Here is a 10,889-nt window from a genome sequence, read left to right as displayed (position 1 = left end):
TACAATATCACCATGTCGCGGCCAACTCGAGAGGCGGTGCGGTATCGGGAGAGCCACACCGAGAATGAAACGTGGCAGTGAATGCTTGACAACAACCACATCGACACAGAAGAGTTCCACAATGCAATTCGGACTCTGCAGTCTAGTCAACCATATGCTCATGCATACCACAAGTGCTCAACAATCAGGGTACAACCAATAGCAATCATGAATACAATTTCCACTATCGGACCTCAGCCGATCACAAACAAATGAGCCTGCAACCCATCAGCATATCATAACCATACGGGTCTCTACCCACAACCACAATATCAATTATATATACCCTTATGCATGCCAATCAAGAATACAATTCTGGGCAAAAATTTTTTAAGTGCCAAACTGCCTGCCAGTTTTGACGGCCACTTTCAGAGAGCCATAACTCTCAAACTAGAAGAAATCTTAAAAAACTCAAAACTACAAAGTTGTAGAGGGAAACAAAATGAACAACTTTGTCTCTTTGGAGCCCCTGCAAAAAAGTAGTGGAGGACCTCCAAAATCCACCCCCAAAATGGCGAAAAATCAGATTTCCCTGCAAAACTGCCAAAACCTCTCTCTGCCGGTTTTTGCGGAGAATTTTTGAGCATGAAGATGACCGAACCAGAAAATTTGCATCACACAAGAGTTGTAGAGCTTATTCAGGGCTACATTTTGATATAAAAATATTTGAAATCCAACATGCCTACAGAAAGTTATGCCCTCTGCAATACAGCCCCCTGAGCCTGCCGAAAAAACACTTTTCACTGCTTTTCTTCTCATATGCCACAGATGATGATGTAGATAGGTAAGAGGAGTATGGATATGTATTAAAAACATCATACGAGAGTAGAAGAAGAATCCATCGGTTGTCCTGGCTGCGACAGGGTAACTCTTTCCAGCTCCGGGTTACTGGATTGCAGACAATGAAACCAACAGATTTCCATGTCTTTTGCGGCTCCGGCCATAAGCATAGCAAGCCTCCACTTGCTATGCCCCAACACCATCTTCCTGGCTGCAGCTTTGACGCCATCTACAGCTATCGTTACAGGTTCAACACGATGTCCTGGCTGCTTTGATTCAGTGTTGGCTATATATAGAATGTCTCTATATATAGTCAACACTACTGAGGTGTATACCTGCATGTCAACTGTCTCCTTATCCCATGCTTCCGCAAGAAATGCTCAAAAGCTTTTGAGGTGTATTCACCACCTCCATCTGTTCTCAGACATTTAATCCAACAGCCATATTTCTTTTCTACAAGATCCTTGAAATCCATAAATTTTTCCAGCACTTCACTCTTCTCTCTCAGAAAGTATATCCATGTCATCCTGCTGAAATCATCTATAAACGTCACATAGTATAGACTGCCTTTGATAGATGGATTTTGTGCTGGGCCCCATACATCACTGTGCACTATCTCAAGTGGCCTATTACTCATATTTCCTTCTCTAGGAAACCTCAACCTTGCCTGCTTTCCAAACTGACAGGCTTCACAAACATGCATATGTCCATCATATTTAAATCGAGGCAATCCACTGACAATGCCTCTTGTTTGCATGTTCTTTAATCTATGTATATTGACATGTCCAATCCTCTTGTGCCACATGTCAATGTCCTGCACAATCCCATTGCTCTTTGAAAACATGGCTGAGCTCAATTCTGGTATGCCTGCATCCAATTTGAACAACCTTCCTTCCTTCTTGCCCTTGGCAATCAATCTACAGCCATGCTTAAAGTCTTCCACAAAACAGCCATTCTCATTTAATCTTACTTGTAGTCCCTGCTCAACCATTTGGCCTACTGATGCCAAATTCTTTGTGATGGATGGTACATATAACACTTCTGACATATTCTTCACATTTCCATCATGCATCCTCAAAGGCACACTGCCAACATGTGTTATAAGATGCTGAGTATCATCTCCTGTGACCACATAACCATTTGTATCCAATGGTTGCATCTTCTCAAACCACTCACCATGACATGTCATGTGGTTTGAGGCACCTGAATCCATATACCATGACTCATCTCCAGCATTCTGAGAATCCATTGTCCCCATAATGTGCTTCATCGCAAAAAGATGATTTGAACTCCCATCATTGTTACTAGTAGATGCATAATTTCCATGTTGTGATCTTCCATTCCTCACATCATTCTGCTTTTTGTAACAATCTTTTGCCATATGTCCAAGTTTGCCACAATAGTGACATTCAATCCCATTCAAATTTTGTTGAGGACCTTGCCATCGTCCTGTACCACGAGCACCTGTTCCAAATCTCCCCCTATGGGATTGAAATCCACGACCTCCACGTGATCCAAATGATGACTGTGAATTCTGAAAATTCTGATTTGATTGTGGTTGAGTAGACCTGTCATTCCAACCATGTCCACGGCCTCGAGGGGTAAATCTCCCCCTGCCTCGAAAGCCTCTAGACGAGTAAAAAGCCTGATTCCTTGCATGCTCATCATTACTTGACGAGGATGCACCACCTGTAACACTCATACCACCAAGGCCAAGCTTCAATTCTTCCACAATGAGCAATGACACAAGCTCATTAAAGTCTGGCATTCCTTCCAACCTTACTGAGATGGAAGTGTCAAAAGATTTGTATTCTTTGCCTAAACCACGCAATGTGAGAGCAACCAAATCATCATCATCCATTGGGGCATGGATTGATGACAAGGAATCTGCATAACCCTTGATTTCCTGAACATACTCATGTATACTCCTATTCCTTCGTGTTACACTGTGAATCTGTTGCTTTAGTTGTATCTTCCTTGCACCAGTGTCTGTCTCATACATTCGGCACAATATACCCCATGCTTATTTCGGTGTATCTGCATCTTGGATGCGAATAAGCAAGGCATCTGTTACACATATTGAAAAATAATGCAACACTTTCGAAGACCGCTCTACCCATTGCTTGTGAGCCAGTAACTGAGCATTATTTGCTTGAGGAGGTAGGTATGGCTCCGGATCTTCCTCCGAGACAAGACTCCATAAACCTTTGCCTTTCAAAAAACTCTTCATTCGAAACTTCCACACTTGAAAGTTAGTACGGTCAAGCTTCTCTCCAACAATCTGTATCGGACCATCCCCATTGCAAAAATATAGTAGATGTACCCCTTTGACAAGTTGTATGCCGGACCTGTAAAGCTTCAAATCTCTCCAAATCACATCAAATGCTTGCAAATTGTGTGCATTAACATCCCACAATGATTCACCAACAATGTACACTCGATCAAAGTTGAAACCAAATGATACTCCTTCACAAAAAATTTTCTGGTTTTTTTCTCGCCAGTAATTTCTCGCCAATAACCAGTCAAGATTATGCTCTAAATCCTTCAAATCTTGTCCAAATTCAATGATTTAACTTGCATTGGCTTCCCAACACATTTCTCCAACATATCCTAGAAGGGTTTGATCAAATTCTTCAAGGTAAATGAGAACCACCAATTTTTGTAGCTCCCTGGTTTGCTTTTTGCTGCATCTGTCAGGTACCACCTCTCACTAAAAGTGCTCTATCTCCTTCAAATCTTATCCAAATTCAAAACTTTTTGATTCAAAAGTTTAGCAACACCTTGCTCCTTTCTTGTACCAAAGTAATTAGTCCAATTCTCAACAGGTAGAGATTAATGCTTGCATTAGTGAAGCTCTGTTTCTGCCACACAGTTCTGTACTTTTGCTAATGACTGGTTATTGAGTTGAATGAGCTCCAAATCCTTCAAGTAATCTTCCCAAATGTTAATGTCAGCTCCAAAAAAGTATTTTCTAAGCTCCAAGTGACTTCAACCTCTTGTAAAGACCTTGTAATGATCAAATATGAGTGTAGATGATGAAAACTGTCCAAAATCTGCTAGAAAACATGCCGCTTGCTCCTGGAGCTCTAGGAGAGAGAGGAAAACACCAATGAGTTGATAAACTTCTTAGCAATGACCTAATGCATCATGGGTATGAAGGGTTTGGCTCAATTTTGCTTCAATCTTCCGCATTCGATCCTCCACCGAGCATATGTTCTCTGTTTTTGTAGGGTCCAAAAAACCAGAGTTTTTTTCTTCACAAATTGCCTGTAAAGCATCAATTTTCCATGCAATGATTTGCCCCAAAGTTGCTAATACATGTGTTCATTCACAATACATGAGAGCCTCAGTGTTTGCTTTGCATTTTATCCAATACATTTGCCAAGACACACTCCTTCATAAGCTTTCCATTAAAGCTTCAAAAATAGAAATTTTCTGCTTGCTTTTGCACCTTTAATCTTCTCTTACACTTGCTCTTGATACCTGCAATCCACAGAGGGGGTCTTGCTACACTTACCAATGGTCCTTAGCTCTCATATCTGATGCCGATGTGTGCTCCACAGCTTGTCCTTTGCTCCAAGCTCCAATGGCTTCCTTCACAGCTTTTTCTTCTTCTTCCCTCTTCTCTCACTCACTCTCACAACACAGCTAATGAGCTCTTGGCTCTGATACCATGATAAAAAACAGAAGCAGGAGGGAACACACACAAGAGAAGCCAACCCTAATCCATATCCATCAATCATAAAGAAGGAGAGAAGCCATAGTCACCATCTCTCTCACACACACAAAGGAGAACACAACATAGTGTTATGTCCACACTACAAAGTAAACCTAATGTAATGTCCACACCACACATGACCAGCTGGACGCGGTCATAAACACACCACACGATATCTATCTACCATACTGTCACTCTGTCAGCACCCATGTGCTATCCTCCAGCTGTATACGAGCTTGACATTTCAAAAGAAAGAAGGTGCCAATTGTGGAAGTAGAGAGTCGGGCTGTTAGCAAGGACTGAAGATGTGGCTTGGGCTGGATGCAGATGGTGATGCTGCGTTGAGCAGTGGTTCGTGGTGCTGAGGATTATGCAGAGGCTCAGAAGGTTGGCAAGCTGCTGGTCACGACACACAGAGAGTGGGAGCTGCCGAGTTGAAGGTTAGCTGGTGTGGGCGCCTTCTGGAGATTGCAGCTGGTTTTGTGTGGGCGACGATTTGCAGGCAGAGAGTGGATGCTGACCAGAGAGAGAGCCTTGGTGTTTTGTGTGTGTTGACTGAAGAGGTGCTGATGTGTGGGCTGGAGACAGTGGGGCTCACCTACGACAATTGGCAGGTAACAGCTGGACAGAGAGTAGCCGGGCTACAGAGGAAGTGAAGAAGGGTTGCTGGTGTGGGCACCCTCTAGAGAGTACAGAGACCGGGAGACAGAGGCTTGGTTGTCAGACGCAAGGGTGGAATTCCCTTGGCAGTAAATCCTGGCCAGAGTCCTGGTCTTTGGTGTATTTGCTGAGTTGTACATGGTTGATGCTGTATATGTTCTTAGCTGAAATATCATCTGTTCATTGTGGTTCTGAGCTATCTTATGGTGTGGGTGGGTGGTGAACAAAGTGAAAGTGTTCCAGCCGGTGGCTGGTGGTGCCCCCGTTCGTGTTAGTGTTTCCAAGTTTGGGAGGTGGAAGAGCTATAGAGGCAGGGTTTTCTTTCTTTTTTTCACCTCACATCCTTCTGGTGCCCCCACTTGAGAATTGCTCAAGTGTCTCTTACGAGGGTGTATGCCCCAGAGTAGGAGATTGAAGGAAGGTGTTTTCTGCTGTTTAATCCACTGAGGAGCTTTGAAGAGCTCGTCGCCATCAATTGGCGGTTGCTGAATTTAGGTGGATGTGCAAAGTGGTGGTGGTGGATTCAACATCGATTTGACGATCGGCTGTGGCTTAAAGAGGAAGCAATGCTGCAGGTGGCCAGGTATCTCAAGTGGTCTATTTAAGGTTGTGTATGGCATAAGATGGCCATGAATGTTTATTGGGCGAACCTTGGCATCCAAGCCAAGTGGTTAAACTATGTGGATGCTGCTGTTCTATTTAATGGATATGGCGATGTGGCCGAGTTTATAGCATATGCAGAAGACAGATGCCGAGTTCTTGGCGTATGGGGTGATGAGGTCAAGGCCAGCTTCTTGTCCCAAGCATTCGAAGGTGAGGTCAAAGAGTGGTTTATTGAATTACCATGGAGAGTGCAATCTAGTTGGAAGGCCATCCGATACCAGTTGTTGGCACATTTCGACCAAGGATTGTGTTTAAACGCCCTGCATGCTTTGAAGGAGCAATGGCAGCTGATAGGAGACTATGAAGCCGCTTTCAATGTGGTCTAGGGAGCTTATGTAAAGGTCTCATTCTTTGATGAGATAACATTGGTACAGTTGAAGGATATGAACGAACCTAAGGGCCTATAGGGCAGCCAGAGATGAGCTTGCAGCTATGAAGAGTTTCCAGCTGGAGGCATTAGTGATGATGAAATCCACTCAAGTGGTGCAGAAGAGTAAAGAAGCCTTGGAGACAAGAGCAGAGTCAAGCGATGACAAAGACCAGCAGGCTTTGAGATGCCTTGTGGATTTGAGCTACTTGGAATTGCCTCCAACAATATGGCTAGAGACCGATACATCGGATGAAAGAGATGAGGATGAAGATACTGCGAGTGCTGATGATAGTGAAGAGAGTGCTTCACTTGAAGATGAGAAAGAGGGCAGAGGCCAAGAGGATCCGTCGATGACGGTGACACCTTTGGTTGAAGAGAATGGCACATCTTCTCTTGTCTTCAGTCTTCTTGTCATGGCACCTTCTCTTCATGCGTCCGTGTCTATGAAGAGCTTGGATCTCACTGTAGACTTGATCAAATCAATTTTTGACTTCACTAGCTTGTAGAGCATGCTTGAAAACCCCCAAGGCTAAGAGGAATTAAGCTGATTTGATTTGATGAAGTAGAGATCTTTGATTTATTGCGCCCACTAATCAACAAATTTTCAGAGTTCTACACGGCAGTTTGACGTTCTGTCTTGATGGGTTGAATCGTGGGGATCATGGGTGTATGTGGCTAGAAGCAATGGGGCTAATTTGATGTGTGCAAGGAGAGGGAGCTCCGCCACTGGCTGGGGGTATAGAGGTTAGTTGAAAATAACTAAAAATTTTGATTATTTTTTAATTATCTATTAATCCTAATTAACTAGATAATGGGCTCATAAACTTGATGAATTCTAGGCTTGGCTCTGATACCATGTTAAAATTACAGCAATGTGATGAGCTATGGTGGATCAAATACTAGAATCAACATCATTAACAAAGTGATTAGATGATAATTAAGATGTGATTAGTGAGTAATTAACTAATAGCTTAATGTAGGCATGGATAATAAAAAACCAACAAATTCTCATTAGGCCAATGCCTCAATTTATAGAGTTTACATCCAAGAATCAAATCCCACTGATTTCTCCTTGATTCACTCCACCTCTTTTGCTTGATTCTCTCCACCTCTCCCAGAATATCTCCACCTCTTCTAGAATATCTCCACACTTCCTAAATCTTCTCATGCTACCCTTTATTCTCTCCCAGTAGATTCTTCTCACCTTTTCACAAGTTCTCTCACATTTACAGATTCTCTTTTACAGCCTCTAACCAACAGCTTGTTCCCGCACACACCCTATTCACTTGTATATTTCAACATGTAAATGGTTAATAGTGTTTTATGAACTCTTACTCTACTCCTCCTAGAGCCAAAAACAGTGAATTCATTGATAATTCATTTGTTTTTTGAGCATTTCCTCTTCAAGAGAATTGGTGGCTACTCTTGTTACAAACAAGAGTAGATCCCTCAAACCATCAAGCCAAAGGAAAGCTCACAAAACTCCTAGTAAGTTAGAAATTCTACTTTTTCTTATTCTATTTTATGGTTTTCTGATTTTTGCTTTCTTTAAAATGAAAATGGATGTTATGCCTTGCTGGAAAGGCTTTCCCCCTTCTCTTCATTATTAAATTCAGCCTTTCTTTATCCTAGATGTGTAATCAAATTGATGGAATTAAACTTTTCATAGTGTTTACTCTTAAATAAAGTGAAAATTGATTAGATTAGAATGATTTAAATCATCTTGGATAATTCTAGTAAATTTTAGAGTGAAAAATTTTAAAAATGGTCAGCCATACAAAGGAGGTCATGGCAAAATTTTCTTAAATTTAGTGAAGTAAGTTTACTCTTTTTATTATTCAAAAAGAGTAATCCCCATCGCTTGTGTATTTTAAAAGTGTTATTTTTATTCTATGCATAGAAAAATGCATATTAGAAATATTTTTATTATAAAAGTATTATTTTTATTATAATTAATTTCTATGCATAGAAAGATGCATATTGGGAATATTTTGTGTTACTTTAATCAAAATTGATTTTTATGCATAAATAGAAGCATAAAAGAATTTTTTTATTATAAAAGTGTTACTTTCATTAATATTCAATTTATGCATAAATAGATGCATAAAAGATTTTTTTTAATAATAAAAGTGTTACTTTCATCAAATTTTGATTTTTTTGCATAGAAAGATGCATAAAGAAATTTATTTTTATTTCAATAGTGTTATTCTCATCAATTTTGATTTTATGCATAGAAAGATGCAGAAAGAAATTTATTTTTATTTCAAAAGAGTTATTCTGATCAATTTTGATTTTATGCATAGAAAGATGCATAAAGAAATTTATTTTTATTTCAAAAGATTTATTCTTATCAAATTTGAATTTATGCATAGAAAGATGCATAAAAGATTTATTTTTATTTCGAAAGTGTTATTCTCCTTAAAATTGAATTTATGCATAAATAGATGCATAAACAGATTTTTATAAAAGTGTTATTTCCCACTGAAGTTGTTCTTATGCATAAATAGATGCGTAAAGGATTTTTATATAAAAAATAAGAATTCTCTTACATTCTATACATAGATGTGATAAGATGTGATATAAATCAGATAGATGAGAATGAATAGAGAATGGATGTGATGAGAGAATAGAAGTGATGAGAATGAGAGGTAAATATATGTGATGAGATATGAATTCTCTTACATTCTATAAATAGATGTGATATAAATCAGATAGATGAGAATGAATAGAGAATGGATGTGATGAGAGAATAGAAGTGATGAGAATGAGAGGTAAATAGATGTGATGAGATATGATGTGAATCAGATAAATGTGAATTAATAGATGAGATGTGATATCATGTGAATCAGGATGTAAATGAATTATATAGGATGTGAATGAATGTGTTATGTGAATCGGGATGTGAATGAATGATATAGCATGTGAATGAATGTGATAGCATATGAATCGGGATGTGAATGAATGATAAGGGATGTGAATGGATGTGATGTGATGTGAATGGGGATGTGAATGAACGATAAGGGACGTGAATGAATGTGTTAGCATGTGAATCGGGATGTGAATGAATGAGATGTGATGTGAAATAGATGTGATAAGATGCGATGTAAACTGGATAGATGTTAATGTATGTGAAGTGATGAGATGTATGGGTAGATGCAAGTGGATGAGATCTGATGAGGATAAATGAGGAAATAAGTGATGAGATAGAAAAAGATGTGATTAGATGAGAATGGGAATACTTATGAAATGAATGTGGATTGATGTGTGGATAATGTGGATTGACGTGAATGGATGTATGGATGATGTGGATTGATGTGTGGGTAATGTGGATTGACATGAACAGATGTATGGATGATGTGGATTGATGTGTGAATAATGTGGATTGACGTGAATGGATGTATGGATGATGTGGTTTTATGTGTGGATAATGTGGATTGATGTAGATGGATGTATGGATGATGTGGATTCATGTGGATGGATGTATGGATGATGTGGGTTGACATGTGGATTGATGTGGATGGATGTATGGAAGATGTGGATGGATGTGTGGATAATGTGGATGGATGTGGATGGATGTATGGATGATGTGGATTGATGTGGATAATGTGGACGGATGTATGGATGATGTGTGGATAATGCGATTGGATGTGATTTGATGTGGGAATGATGTGATGCGATAGGGATTGATGAAGAAAAAAAATTGTGGGAAGATGAGAAAAGATGGGGACTAATGTGAAAGGATGTGGAGTGATGAGAAAAGATGGAAATATTGTTGGAACTCTATTTGTATGTGAAATCTGTTTTTAAATGACTGTTTTATGTCAAGAATGCTAGGGAAGCATTTTGACCGTCTTGTAAATGAGGTCATGGAGACCTATCTGTTAAAGTTGCAATAACTACTGTGAACGGAGAGTCAACGGAGGACGTCTCGCATAGCAAGGTCGATCGAGGTCATGACTAGCCTTGGTTTGATTTAAATGGTGGTGAGCTTCCGGTACAGTGGATGAGGGACCAAGGAAGTGGCCTATGAGCGAAGCGCTAGGTGACCTGCGAAGGATCCTAGAGGGTGCTGACCATACAGTGCTCGGGCTCTGGATCACCGAAGATACCCACACATACGTCGGGGAAGATATTGGAACAAGGAGTAAGAGTTGTTTTTTGAATTGGGGCATGGATCTCGTTGATTGACCTTGCTGGTCTTCAACGGATGAGTCTATGGCTCTTTTATATGGATCTATTGGTTGATCTTGCTAATCTTCAACAGAGACTCCATTTTTGTTAAAGTGAATACTTGCCGGTTACTATGAGCCAAGAACTATCGAAAAGGCCTCTGAGTGGACAGGGGGTGAGCGTTCTGGTTGCCATAGGTACACCGATGAAGGTACGTTTGGAAATAAGGATTCAACTGGATAATTAGAGGATTATGATCAGTGACACTATGGTTTCATTAAATGATTGTTTTAAAGACTGTTGAATCTGTGAAAAAGACAATTTCATATTGTGTGTAAGTGGTGTGACTAGTTTTAAGTTTGCATGAATATCCGGCTAGGGGACCTAGGAACTCTTTTCCCTGGTACCCGGGACAACCTAACCAAATTCTTAATTGGATCCCATCACTACAGTGGTTGGGCGGTTGGATGGGGTTAGGCTGGACTAATG

Source organism: Cibotium barometz, chromosome 32 (assembly GCF_041138505.1).
Source record: "Cibotium barometz isolate CiBa-2024 chromosome 32, ASM4113850v1, whole genome shotgun sequence".
In the NCBI taxonomy this organism is placed as follows: Eukaryota; Viridiplantae; Streptophyta; class Polypodiopsida; order Cyatheales; family Cibotiaceae; genus Cibotium; species Cibotium barometz.
The sequence above is the reverse complement of the archived record's forward strand: the minus strand, read 5'-3'. Positions refer to the sequence as shown.